Source organism: Choristoneura fumiferana, chromosome 4, assembly GCF_025370935.1.
Source record: "Choristoneura fumiferana chromosome 4, NRCan_CFum_1, whole genome shotgun sequence".
Lineage (NCBI taxonomy): Eukaryota > Metazoa > Arthropoda > Insecta > Lepidoptera > Tortricidae > Choristoneura > Choristoneura fumiferana.
In genome coordinates, this window is record NC_133475.1 from 3,585,073 (window position 1) to 3,600,069 (window position 14,997).

General features: G+C 37.5%; 1 long non-coding RNA gene across 1 annotated transcript; it reads left to right on the top strand.

Moving 5' to 3' along the window:
- The first annotated feature begins 12,176 nt into the window (after positions 1-12,176).
- Positions 12,177-12,947, top strand: LOC141427015 (uncharacterized). The gene is made up of 2 exons (XR_012451293.1): positions 12,177-12,384; positions 12,782-12,947. It is a non-coding gene; the product is annotated as an uncharacterized lncRNA (long non-coding RNA).
- Positions 12,948-14,997: the final 2,050 nt, after the last annotated feature.

Genomic DNA, 14,997 nt, shown 5'->3' on the forward strand with positions numbered 1-14,997 from the left:
AGTTGAGTAAACGACATTATTTCAGTTGAAAAATATTTTTATTTTTAAATTTTATTGCCTATAATTTCATACATCTTCAAAGTTGATGAATGTCTATTATGTTGTTTATTATGATTAGTGGACATTAGATACAAAAATACGCTGTTGTTTTTTTTTAAAGAATTTTCATTATCATGTCTCGCTTTCTTGAACATTTGGGGAAATAACAAAATATACCCGAGTAATTCCGAAATGGTTCAAAAGTAGACTTTATTACTCATAGACTGATGGTATATATTTATTTTTGTCAGTAATTGCCCCTTGCTTTTAATATTGTAAACTTTGTTAATAGTTTCGCTTATACGGATATTTCGGATAGATTACTCCGGATTTGCCCCGGTAAATGGAAGTGGCTCTCTACATTTCAAATAGAGATGGTAAGTAGTAGAAAAACGCATTTAATTGAAAATTTTAGTTTATTGTTGTACAAAAAACAACCGTAGGTAATAAAAAATGGCAATACATTAGATATATGAAACTACCGTGAGACTCACTCATATTAAATATAATGACCCGGATAACTCACGTCTTAAATCGAGTTTAGCTCGACATGTTTCGGGCTAATCCGTAGCCCTTCGTCTCAAGACGAAGACGAAGGGCTACGGATTAGCCCGAAACATGTCGAGCTAAACTCGATTTAAGACGTGAGTTATCCGGGTCATTATATTTAATACATTAGATATAATTTATAGAAACTTCAAAGAAATTAAAAATAAAGATCATGTATCGTAACGTGTATCGTAATAAACCCAGAAGGTATTTCCGAAAAAAAAAAAACAACACGTGGGCGTCGTGTTCCCCTCAATCAATAGTAAAATACGATACACTATAATACTAATAAATAATTATTTTAATAACTTAATTAGTTCCTAAGAAAAGAGTGTTGGGGTTATTGTGAATCACCCAATGTATGTCTGGCGAGATGGCACGTTTCATAAACACTTACGCTAGCAGCGACAATTGGCGACTGGAGCAGCAAGGCCGTTGACAATGGCGTCCAGGGTTAATGGTGCTACGAGTAGTAACAAGATATCACAACGTTTGATAGTTATTGTAAGCTTTCGGAATATACCCAATTTCGGAATAGCCTCAATCCACTTATTAATTTCCAGGGCCAGTGATAATTGGCCACATTATGCACATTTTGCTGTGTCAGATATTGGTGTCTACTGCCAGATTAATGACATGAGTGTGTGCCAACTTATTTTGGTAGAATGCAAGAATTGTTTTTGGGTGGCAAATCATCATCATCATTATCAGCCTATAGCAGCCCCCACTTGGACATAGGCCTCCCCCAAATGAGCGCCATTGCGCCCTGTTCTCGGCTAGACGCATCCAGCTTCTACCAGCAGCCTTTCGCAGATAGTCACTCGACCTGGCCGGAGGTCAAAACATAAATATACAAAAAACTGTATGTTAGATTAGGTCTGTTTTATAAAAATTCTGAACAATTAATACAATCAGAGATATAAGAGTTATGACAAACATAACATTATGACAAACAATCATTATGACTTTCAACAATTATGCGAGCCGATAAAGACCCACTTTTAACTTATTTCAGTAAACTTTTCGAGCACTCTCCTTTTCACCGATCTCTATTCACGGAACCCCCTCTGAGTGGACAAATTTACCATTACAAAGTGGCGACGTCTATCTTCTTACAGATTACAATTTAATAGTCCCCTAAATTGATTTCGTGGGTATTTCGGACGAAAATAAAAACGCCTTCCAAGCTGTATGGTAAAAGATTTGCTTAAGCTTTTTACGTTCGTATTTAATTGAATTTTCCTTTAAAGGCTCTATTAGCCTTGACCAATGGATAATTGCTTGTTTTGGAAATGGATTTTCGTAATTAAATATTACTATTTATGTACATTTACCTACATTACTGAAGTATTTTTGCAAGCTTATTTCAAACTTGCAACGTTCGAGTGAATGAGTATTTGCATCTCATTATTCAATTCAAATTTTGTAAGTAGAATTTCACCCACTTCCAGAGATTGTATTGACTTGAAATTCGATACAGATTTATGTAGTTTTAATGACAACGCAACTACAGTCAACAAAAAGCTCGTAGGTATAACATTTTTTTAACAAAAAAATATTATATTTAGCTGGGATGAAAAGAAACAAAAAAATTAGGCGTCTCTTAAAACAATCATATAAGTACGAGTACTTAAGCTTAAAACGTTCGTCAATAACCATTAAACCCCTAATTAATTGATAAAAATATTTTTTATTAATTTTGTCGTTTTATAATAAATATATTTTAAACGTTTAGCATTCCAAAAAATAAATTAAAAAAAAAACTTAAAAACAACAATGTCAATTTTAGACAATTTAGGAACTTCACCTGCGAAGGATTCATTTATATCGCTCACCCTCAGGAACTATTTACCGGGATAAAAACTATCCTATGTCCTTTACAGGGTCTCAAACTATTTCTATACCTAATTTCGTCACGATCGGTTGAGTAGGTACTTTAAGCGTAACAAATAAACAAAATCACATTCGCATTTTTTATATTATTAAGGATGCACTTAAGTTAAGACAGCATATTGTTATAAACTTTATTAACTAATCACTTACCAAACAATTTTCGTAGAACAAGACACAGTCGAGATACAACTTAGATCGCGATCTGTTGGGCGGGCGGGATATACACGTGCGCCTCTCGCCACGACCGATACTCTCTGGAGCTGGTATCTGCCGCCCGCCCTAACTATATAGGCGGCCTCCAGATATGTATACCGGCGGTCCGCATATTGTGGTTAGACCGCGGATGAAAAAGGGGTGGAATGAAAGACGGAAGTGAAAGGTTCACGGCAAAGAAACTAGATAAAAGGGTAGAATCTATTATTATTTACGTTGATGAGTTGACGCTGGAGGAAAGGTTGGTTGTTGGTATGACAAAACAGAGATTGCCAATGGATAACTTTAAAATGCTTCACCAACTTGTGTGATCCAACGATGGCTGCGCTAATGGAAAGTGCCGCTGATTTTTTACCGACTTAAATGTTTTTAAAGCATTTCGTATTTACTTCAGAAAGCTCCCCTTATTTTATCTTTGGACGTCTTGGGGCTGAAAATGATGATGACCTCAAAAAGACCAAAGAATCTTTTTTTGTAGGATCACTTTGTTGTCTGCTAGTCTTACAGTTGAATTCCCTTTTTCTGAGGTTCGCGTCTGGTCTAAGTAAAATGAGTGATCCATTCTTAGCACAAGGTTTTTTGCTGGCTGTGCTCATTGTCATTAAAGCTCTGTGCCTATTCCGAATTTCAAATCAATATGACCACTGAAAGTGGGTCAAAAATTCACATCCAAGATTTGACACATACGTTTATTATCTGTGAATCAAATCTAACACAAGTTAAAACAAAAGCTTGTAAATAAAATAAAATAAAAAAGTGGAAGGACTTAGTCTCTGCCTGCCCCGTTGAGAAAGAGACGTGATTTTATGTAATGTAATGTAATGTAAGAAAAAACAAGTCCCCTTTGTTGTAACTTAAAGTTCAATAGTCGGGACCCATTAAAAATCATGATCGTTAAAAAAATCCCAGACTGTTAAACTTCGTTATTTAACAGAGTTCTAAATTATTCATTGTCATCTCAGCCAATATAAGAAGGTGCTAACAAATAAGGTACCAATATTTTTACAAGATAGAACACGTCTCTAGGAGTAGACTTAAGCGTAAAATATTTTTTAAAGTTTTTGTTACTTTTTGGTCATAATAAAAGAATTAACTTTGGTGCATCAAAACACCCTGTTAATGAGATAATTAATGACCAGTGACCGAAACTTATTTGATAGTCTTGACTGTCACGAGTAACTGGCCACTTAGATAAATCTTAGATAAGTAAATGTCAAAGTCACATAATGGGGTGACACTCTTTCCCGGCCCGGATAATACCGACATGTAATTATCGACCCTGTTCTTCGTGTACACGTCCATAGAAGCTCATGTCAGTTTCTATGGGCGTATACACAAAAAAGAGGTTCGGTATTTCCACGTCGATATTATCCGGGCCGGGAAAGAGTGTCACCCACATAATGCTTACTAATAGTTTTCCCGCCAATCGTTGACGTTCATGACAAGCGACAGGTTCACTTGACAGAAAGTAATACCTTGTCACTCATACGCACAGGTTTATGTTTGGGCGGAACGAAAATTTATTTGTTTTGTTCAGGAAATTAAAACAATATTGTATAAAAAGTTTTCTTAATTTATATTTAAAGTTTGTTGTTTGATTTTATTTAACATATCTCTTAAAATATTGATGCTTCATTTGTTTGCACCTTGTATTATACGAGTAGACTAGGTACGTCCCAATGCTGGGCACAAGCCTCTTCTCAGAATGACATATTAAAACAAAAACCGGGCACGTGCGAGTCGGACTCGCGCACCAAGACATTTTTTTTTATTTTTAGATTTGAGTTGATTGAATGTAAGGTAAATTGCGGTTTACGATTTATGACGTTTTAAAAAAAACTACTTACTAGACCTCGTTCAAACCAATTTTCTGTGGAGGTTTGCGTGGTAATGTACATTTTATATATTTTTTAGTTTTATCATTCTCTTATTTTAGAAGTTAGGGGGGGGGGGGGGGGGCACACATTTTACCACTTTGGAAGTGTCTCTCGCGCAAACTATTCATATTAGAAACCTCAATAAGTAACATTTTTGAAGACCTATCCATAGATACCTCACACGTATGGGTTTAATGAAAAAAAAAATTGAGTTTCAGTTCTAAGTATGGGGAACCCCCCAAAATTTATTGTTTTTTTTTTCTATTTTTGTGTGAAAATCTTAATGCGGTTCACAGAATAGGTACATCTACTTACCAAGTTTCAACAGTATAGTTCTTATAGTTTCGGAAAAAAGTGGCTGTGACATACGGACGGACAGACAGACAAACAGATATGACGAAGCCATAAATATAAATAAATAAATAATAAATAAATATCACGGGACAATTCACACCAATTGACCTAGTCCCAGAGTAAGCTTAGCAAAGCTTGTGTTATGGGTACTAAGCATTCGTATTTTGCATACAAATATCTGCCCCGACACGGGAATCGAACCCGGGACCTCAAGCTTCATAGTCAGGTTCTCTAACCACTAGGCCATCTGGTCGTCAAGGGCCATAAGGGTTCCGTTTTTTGCCATTTGGCTACGGAACCCTAAAAAGACAGGATAACCCTAATAGTTTAACCTATGGCCTATCTAGCACAAGGATAACGTTTAACGCGCACTAACTTCTATCGGTCTTATACAATACAATACAATAACTCTTTATTGCTCACCAACACAGTAAGCAGTACAGAAAACACATATTTTATCATATATCTTAGCTACATGTTTTAGAAATAGAAATATAAATATTCATTCGCACTTTGCAAATTACCTACATAAAACACAAAAAAAAACAAGTATTAAGTACGTAGTAAGCTGGACGCCGGATGCGTCTAGCCGACGAAAGGGGGGTTAACACGAAGCTCGCAAATCGAAGTTCATATCGCGACAAGCGTCAGTGGGACGGCAACATACGAAATTCGAGCACAGAATATATAATAGTACTGACACTGACGTACAGAATGGCCACGCTCCGCCCCGCACCGGTTCGAGTTACCCCACCCCTCGAGCGCAGATTACAGGAAAACCGCAGGAAAGCAGTCGGGCGCAACGCGATGTATGTCGGTCGCACCGTCGTACGGCACTAAGTTCGGGAGCAATAATTTTGCAAACGAAATGGTGATATACTGTGCATTGTTTGGGTGTTTGTCAACAGCCAAAGATAAGAAAAGGAGTTTTTTTCGATTTCGTTCAAGTTTGTAGTCATATATTTATTGTAATTTAAATAATAATGCTTAAATACATAGACAGACACATTTTAAGTAGGTTTAAATAAAAATATATGATTAACGATTACATTTATTTACACATCTAAGCTGTAATAGTACTAGGGTTTTGCGATAGTCAGCCCTGTGTGTCTTACGCACACATTGACGCGTGTACAGACGTTGTCGTGCCTATGTAGATTCAAGAATGCGTATTTTGTATGGCGTGGCCGCCCTGGGGTTCGAGTTTACTTCATGGTATAGGGCCAGGGCACAATGACGCTCTTTGGGGGAGGCCTATGTCCAGCAGTGCACTGCTATAGGCTGATGATGATGATGATGAACCTCCACCAAGGATCCTAAATAACGCCTACGTCCACGATATAACTAATTTAAGCCTCAATTACATTGTTCCGCCGTGGTGGCCTAGTGGTTTGACCTATCGCCTCTCAAGCAGAGGGTCGTGGGTTCAAACCCCGGCTCGCACCTCTGAGTTTTTCGAAATTCATGTGCGGAGTTAGGTACATTTGAAATTTACCACGAGCTTTGCGGTGAAGGAAAAACATCGTGAGGAAACCTGCACAAACCTGCGAAGCAATTCAATGGTGTGTGTGAAGTTCCCAATCCGCAATGGGCCCGCGTGGGAACTATGGCCCAAGCCCTCTTGTTCTGAGAGGAGGCCTGTGCCCAGCAGTGGGACGTATATAGGCTGGATGATGATGATGATGACATTGTTCCGTCCTCCTTAGGCACGGCGAACGCATACCATTATCAAACTTCATCCGGGCATCTACTAACAGGTACCCGTTTACACAAGGTTAGGTCCCCATTATGAGGTCGCCCGGCCGCATATGAATGTCTCATCATTATAATGTAAAGGAATTAAGCTTGGTAATAAATAATTATACATTTACACACTTTTTAGGGTTCCGGAGCCAAAATGGCAAAAACGGAAAGCTGTAATTTTGCACAGATATAAGGAAACTATGCCGACAAAATTGTACAATAAAAAACTAAAAAAATTTTTTTTTATGGTTGGTACCTCCCTACCTCCCATAAACGTAAAGTGGGGGTGATTTTTTTTTCTCATCCAACCCTATAGTGTGGGGTATCGTTGGATAGGCCTTAAAACCATTAGGGGTTTGCTAAGACAATTTTTCCTATAAAGTGCAAATTTTCATCAAAATCGAGCGTCCTCTAAAATCTAAACCGGTGGGTTGAAAAATTTGAAAAAATTTAGGATTATATCAAACTTTCAAGGAAACTATAACGGCTAAGTTTGCTTGAGAATTATTAGTAGTTTATGAGTAAATAGCAGCCTAAGGTATAAAATATACCTAAACTTGGAAGATTCCGTATAAAATACGAAATCCTTAGAAAAATATTACTTATTTTTTTCGTAATGGCCTCTTGGGCTCTTGGCCGGTTTTATTATTTTATTTTTGCAGGTTTCGACACTATGGAAGTTGGTTGGTTCCCCTTGCTTTCAACATGACATTGACATGAAAAGGTAGTGTCATGAAATTTTATACTTTTTAACCCCCGACTCAAAAAGAGGGGTGTTATAAGTTTCATCGCTATGTGTGTGTGTCTGTCTGTGGCATCGCAGCGCTTAAACGGGTGGACAGATTTGAATGCGGTTTTTTATTTGAAATCAGGGCTTCTAGCGATGGTTCTTAGACATGTTTCATCAAAATCAGTTCAGCCCTTTTCGAGATATTGAACTTTGAAGTGACAAAGTCGGGGTTTTCCAACTTTTAGTTGGTTAGGTTATAATACATCATTATTTTTATTATTATTATTTAGTTTAGGTATCTTCGGTTAGCCCTATGATGTCTCTAGTGAGGGATAACAGATATTCATCATCATCATCATCTTAGGTCAGTTATTTTTGCCTTTTTGTTTTTATATAGGTAATAATAATATTTTATTAAAAAAACTTAGTTCACATCATTTTTAACCGACTGCAAGGAGAGGTAAGTACCTGTTTTTATAACTAAGAAGTAAAACATACGGTAAGAGAAATATTTACTACAAGTGCCTGAACTAGGATTCCCTGTGTTTCAGGCAAATATGGATGTTATCTTTTTATTGTAATCAGTATGACCAAAAAAAAAAAAGGTATTCTTAATCAAATATGTTACAGAATTTTGATCCACATTAAATTTTTTTTTACCGTACTCATTAACGTTAGTAAACCATTAAATTAAAATTTACGCAAACTCTGATAAAAAGCCGACAAAAAGTCTAAACAAGCGAAATCGTGAAGGATTTAGTATAATTAATAGTCCTCTTCATCTGAACGTTTCCATAATGGCTGCACCTTTTACTTTACTTTACTTTTACTCTCGTCATGTCTCTTTCTACGTGGCTTATTTAAAAAGAGACAGTTATATCTTGGGGTTTATTTGCCAGTAGCCGAAAAACATTCGTGTCTGGGGGGCTAGTAAGAAACTTGAAAGTCGAAGTTCGTATCGTACCGTCCCTCTCACTCCCGTATAAAATAATAGTAGCGGTAGCGGAAGGGCAATATACGAAAGTTCCAATTTTGTACTTCATAGTACAGGGGCCTATTCAGGTCTTTCTTAAAAACAGAAACGGTCCTTTGTTCGCCGTTAATTGGCGGGCTTACTGCTAATGCCTACACGGGCAGATCGGATTAGCGGAACTGGCAGTTTATTGCGAAGATGGAATGACATACCTACCTAATATGTTCCTGGTTTGTAGCCAAGGGCGTCTCTTTCGTAACAGTGTAGTTTGAAAAGGAGATAAGAATGCCGTCTTAGGAAATGCCGGGGCATTATATTGACAACAAAAACTCATTGTTTTTGTGTAAGTTGAAAACATCGGAGTTTCTAGATCGAGATTATTTACATGACCTACTAGTCCTCCTCATCGATTTCGATGACGGCGAACCTAAAAGATAGATCTTTAGACGACGTCTACCTATTATTGTGAGTTCTGATATGGCTGGCTACTTAGGCCGCATTTACTTTTAACAACTTGTTCGCTAAGATAAATAAAATAAGGAAACGAACTCTTTCGGTCCTGGCCCTACGAGTACACTACGAAGTGCAAAATTCCAACTTTGTATCTTGCCGTTCCGGCGACGCTTATACTATTCAACGCGAGTGTGAGAAGGACGGTATGATACGAACTTCGATTTTCGAATTTCGCAGTAGCCCCCCCTGTATCGCTCGTTATATTTCGGAAGAACCTCCTAATTTGACGTCTTCCAAGCGGTTAGATGCTTGGGGTCCATTAGGTGCCGCATTACGGCAAACATAGCCCCACATTGCCCCAATTCCGGTAGGTACGGAATCCTTTGTAAGTTCGTTAAACTTGCCCAATGTCCACATAACATTAAATAAGTATAAGCTATAGAAAATTGTTGTACTTGTAGAGGTATAGTGTACCTGGTTGCTTGAAACTATACCTATGTATAGTACCAGATCCGGGCAAAAATATTGAAGAGGTTATTCCTGCTTTTAATTAAGGGTCTTACTTCAAGCAGAGGATCGTGGGTTCAAACCCCGGCTCGCACGTCTGAGTTTTTCGGAATTCATGTGCGAAATTACATTTGAAATTTACCACGACCTTTACGGTGAAAGAAAACATCGTGAGGAAACCTGCACAACCTACGAAGAAATTCAATGGTGAGCGTGAAGTTCCCAATCCGCACTGGGCCTCTCATTCCGAGAGGAGGCCTGTGCCCAGGAGTGGGACGTATATTAGGCTGAGATGATGAAGGGTCTTACTAATGAAAAGGGTTAGGCTAATTCTAAATTTAAGTGAACCTATTTGCTTTTCTGATAGATAGGGATTACGTTTAAAAATACTCAGCGGCGCAAAATTTGGCCCACCCTTCATACAAAATTACCGATTCTGCATACATTTGGCCCACCCTTCATACAAAATTACCGATTCTGCATACATTTGAGGGCCAGATTTTTTGCCGCTCAGTATATTTAGAGAATAGCGTGTTCTAAAACAATCTTATTATCCCTCTAATTATTTTCTCTATGTACATACATACCTGTTTTCTCAAGGGCAAAGATATCGACACGGCCAAAGTTGCAAAAATATGTATAGGTACACGGCCGTAATGTTAGGTGCATAAAGTCGTGTATACATATTTTTGCAACTTTGGCCGTGTCGATATCTTTGCCCTTGATTGTACCTACAATAAAGATTACTACATTGTATTGTATTGTATTGTTTCGTAAGTTAGATCTGGGGGCACGGTAGTGCCCCCCCCAAGTGGAGCAAATAATAAACAAAGCAAGCACGGCCGTATTATCTTATCGGAAAATATTGGACCCGTATTTTTTCTTCGTCAATAGGGAATATTACTGCAATTTTATCCCGTCAGAGTGCGGCACTAGCACATACCTACCATATGTTTATGGTTTATTTTGAATAGTTTGGGACTAGGTCAATTGGTGTCAAGTGTCCCATGATATTTATGTTTTTTGAGTATCTTAAACGTCCGTAAGATGCCGTAATATCATATTAGTTCAATTATTTGTTTTCTATCGCTACTGTCGATGTAAATATCATTTATTTTGTTGCTCATAAATCCGGGTGTGTCCATCAATATGAGCAAATAATTCAAACATAGATCATACTCGTCCAACTGAACAATATATAACGGCGACTTTTAAATAGTACATTGTGTCTTAAGGGCGGTAAACAAGGAATTACGAACGAGAGTCTATTAGAAGCCCGAAGTCGAAGACTGAGGGCTTTAATGAGTCGATGTTCGTAATTCTAGTACCGCCCGTGCGACATACAATGTTTTTCATCACATTTGCGAGTAAAGTTGTAGAAAAACTAAGATTTTTTTCAAAAATTGGCGATACCGCTGACTACACTCTTAGCAGCGCCAGCCTCCGCGCCACCCCACCCCACGTAGCATGTGCCCGACCTGCGCGCGCCGCGCTGCAGCACGCCATGCAGTATCACACTCATTTACCGACCTTGGGCTTCATGACATGAAAATTAGTACGGGCAATGACTCATTTACCGACCACGGGCTTCATGAAAAGCACATAAGGGTCGAGGGTTTTATTTGGGGGGTTGCAACCAAGGTAGCCCGCATGTTACGACACTGTTTACGAGCAAGTGTGATGAAAAATAATTTGTGTTTTTTATGCGAAAAAGTAATGTAAAGCAAAATGCTTGTTGTTTGTATGGTGACAGGGGTGACAGGCGATGTCAGTTGTATTCTAGGATGGCGTACATTGATAGCAGTAAGTATTTAATTTGTATGAAAAAGGGAAAATCTACCACCGCTCTGCTCGTGCATGTAGTGCGAATTAGCCCGAAACATTTCGAGCTATACTCGATTTAAGACGTGAGTTAGGGGTCATCCATAAAGTACGTCACACCTATTTTTATAATTTTTAGACACCCCCCCTCCCCTTGTCACAAGAATTGCCATGAAAATTGCAGTTATTTTGTGAGTGACGTAGGTACTATGACCGTGTCTAACACAAGCTGAAAGACTGTTTTCAATGTTAAAATTGAATTCGAAACACACTTCACGGTCGGATACCTAACTTTAAGGTGGAACGATTTCCATACTAATGTATTAACACAATCATGTGCGCTTGAAAGAATAATTTGAAATTAAAATCACATCTGCTGACTTTTATTTTGTTCTTTATTTGAGGCATTTTTTATTTACCTAAAGAAAGCTTTTGATTAATAGCTTAATCTAGACGATTATTTTAGTTATTTTTTGTCAATATGTGAGTGGACGGCGACAGTATCGTACGCCAACGGCTCGGTTAGTAGTGTGTGTTTCAGCTACGTTGTCAACTCGCTGACAATTCGATGCTAAGCGACGTTGCCAGATTTCGTTTGATTTGTCTGATCAAAATCACATAATTACCATTTTGAAGCTCGTTTAACTTTTTTTTAAATATTTTTGCTGGCCATAGGTACAAAGTCCGTCAGTCAAAAGACTGAAGTGCAACGAACAAATATATTGCCAATTCTTTGGGTTTCCGACAGAAATTAGGAAGAAAATCACATAACATTAACGTAGTAACAAATAAGTACGGAAAATTGCATTAACGGATTATAGGTAAATTAGTAGTGATAAAATCAGATAAAGGCTGCATGGCTTGTGGCTTTTCCATAAAATAAAAATAAAAAAACATCAAGTCAAATGTCAAATGTCAAAAAAAAAAAAAAAAAAAAAAAAAAAAAGTCAAATTCGTCAAGTCATCATTTTTGTTCGTTTGTTGTCATAGGTTGTCATGACATTGTAAACTAATGGATTAATTTTTTCCTAAATTAAATTATCGTAATTTGTCCTCGAAACTGGCGGGATTATCATTATCTATAATCTATAATGTGAATGCAGTTATATTTTCAAGTATTGAACTGAATTATAATTCACATTGGAAACTATGAAGCCACGAACTTTGCGAAAAAAATACATAAAGCATCAATACTCTGGTCTCGAAAAGACGCAATATAAGGAAATTAAAAAGTAAGTACAGTAGAGGCTGAGTACAACATACAACTTCCACCACCCCCGTGGGTACCGTAGGAATCGGCTGAGGGATAATATCAGAAGATGGGCAGCAGCGTTTTCCAAGCAACCCCACATCATATACTTACTACGCTCGCCAACCCGCTTATCAAACGTGGCGAGTATTTGCAACACGGGAAAATATGGGGGAGGCCTAAAGTCTCAATTTCCATGACCGTAGGTGTTTAGGACAGATTTTTTTACTGTTTTTTTTTCCAAGTCCCCAGCCCCTTGGTAGCGGACTAACTTTTGAGCCTCATATCTCGGTAATTTTGGAGTTCAGAGAAAAGTTCATTTGACAAAATATGCTTCTTCAAAATATGTTTTATTTTCATAATAAAATATTTAATTACAGAGTGAAAAACACTGTCATAACATACATTGTCGGCTGGTAAGCTGTGTACGAGACTGGCACAAGACTGGAAAAGTGGCGTGATAATGCAAGAGGCACTCAGCAGTAGTTGTATGTGGGCTAGTTTAATTGACTGATGTAAATAAATAAATAAAAACTGACTTAGTGATGGACTTTTTTATTTGTTGTTCAATAGAGCCTTCGATTACTACCCAACCAATTAAATTTGAAATAAAAATAAACAAGTCTAATTTCATATTTTCACGTTTTTTTCGTTGAAGGAAAATATCGTGAATAAACGTACACACACCTGCTATATAATTAATGGTGTGTGCTATATTTCAATTCACACTGGGCCTGCTTTGAAAATAACGCCCAAGCCTTCATTGTGAGAGGAGGCCTGTGTATGTAGGTATGTATAGGGATAATGATTATGACTAATTCTCATAGTATGTAAAGTGTATTGTAAATAAAAAATAAATAAACAATCGTTGAGTTACGGTCAAGGAAACTGAGTCACGTACCAGGGTGGAACCTATGTGCTACTAATGTCATGTTGACATCCCATACACTTGCCAAAGAAATCACAGCGCAATTGAATATGAAAAGGTTCCACTTGGGTTCCGCTCTGGTGCGTGATTCGGTTTCCTTGACTTTGTAAAGGCGAACTTATCCCTCGAAGGGATCTCTACCAAGCAACTTGACTGGATGTGAGGAATTATAAGTCTCATAGTACTTACTGTAGTTGTGCTGTGCATATTCAGATTTACCTAAAATTTTTTAAAAAAATGTTTGTGCCTAAATTAGGTCTTATAAATTTTAGCTACACATTTCAAAAAATATTAACATCATTAACTGAGAACAATAAAAAAAAACATTAAAAAATTAAATCTTACAACGGGTTTGAACCCGAACTTCCTAAGCTGAGGGTAGGGTAAACTCTAGCCTTATGCAACTAGGCCAATCTGCTCTTTGATCATGAGAGCGAAATTAACAAAGACTTCTGTTTACAACAAATTACAAGCATGTGTGCGAAAATATCGCAGTCGAAACTGCAGCGATCAAGTGAAAGTATTTTCTAAATTAAAATACATCTGAAACTTGGTACGATATATCACAAATTTCACGCTATTGGCGGTATGTACATTATTTTATAAAAATATCCACGATTTCATTCCTAAAAAAAATAAATATACGTGGAATTTGCACTCTAACGTCATCTACTGGCACTGTAGTGCCTAGCTGACCGTGACAAACGACCTTAAGGCGGGTGCCACACAGTAGTTTCAAAGTTTCAATACCCACGAGTCTCTATCGAGTTAAATCAATAACTCAGACAGAAGATAATTTTGAATTTGAAGGTCCAACCATATTCCAATAAGCAAGCTGGATCTATGGCATAACGCATACTTAGGCTTAATTTTATCCCAAAATTACAACGGGATTGGTAAAAAATTCCAAAATATAAATCACTGTAAAATAGTGTAAAAAAATGTGACACGGGTCTTTTTTATGCAACGTAAATAAAGACCAAGACGTAATTTTTGGGAATGTCTACCAGATTTTTAGCGAAATTTCAGTAGGTAAGTCGATTCAAATCAAACATCGATTTAAGGCCCAGCACACACGGCTAAACGGTTTTTATTTTTTGATGACCAACTTTCTTAAAAAAATACTGTATATATCACGTGATACCCAATAAAATTACCTAAGTACAGTAAAAAAATAGACTTATCTGTCAAAACAAAAGATTTATGAGATTTTGAATTTTGACCCTATACTTACTATACGCAGTGCAAAATTCGAACTTCGTATCTTGCCGTCCTGATGACGCATATATTATTTTAATACGAGAGAGAGAGGGACGGTACGATATACGAACTTCGATTGTAACGAGATCAAATTTTCTTACACTGTGACGAGGTGCTTACGGGAGCCACTGCCACCCCTTTAAAAATAAAGCTGCATGATTAGCAGGGATGCTTAAGAAGTTCAGCTAGCACAGTCTTTACCTTTAGGTATATCCTTGGTTCTTATCTCCTGCTCCCCCACCCCCCATCTCCTGTAACAGAGTCCTATAGCTACAGAACCCTAGTGCAGACAGAGTGCCTACAGAGGCTAGAGCGACCAAAAATTAGAACTTTGAAACTACCTACCTTCTTTTTTTCCTTCATGGGCCAATCAACTATTTTACCAACACTTTGGGCGTCTCCTGCGTT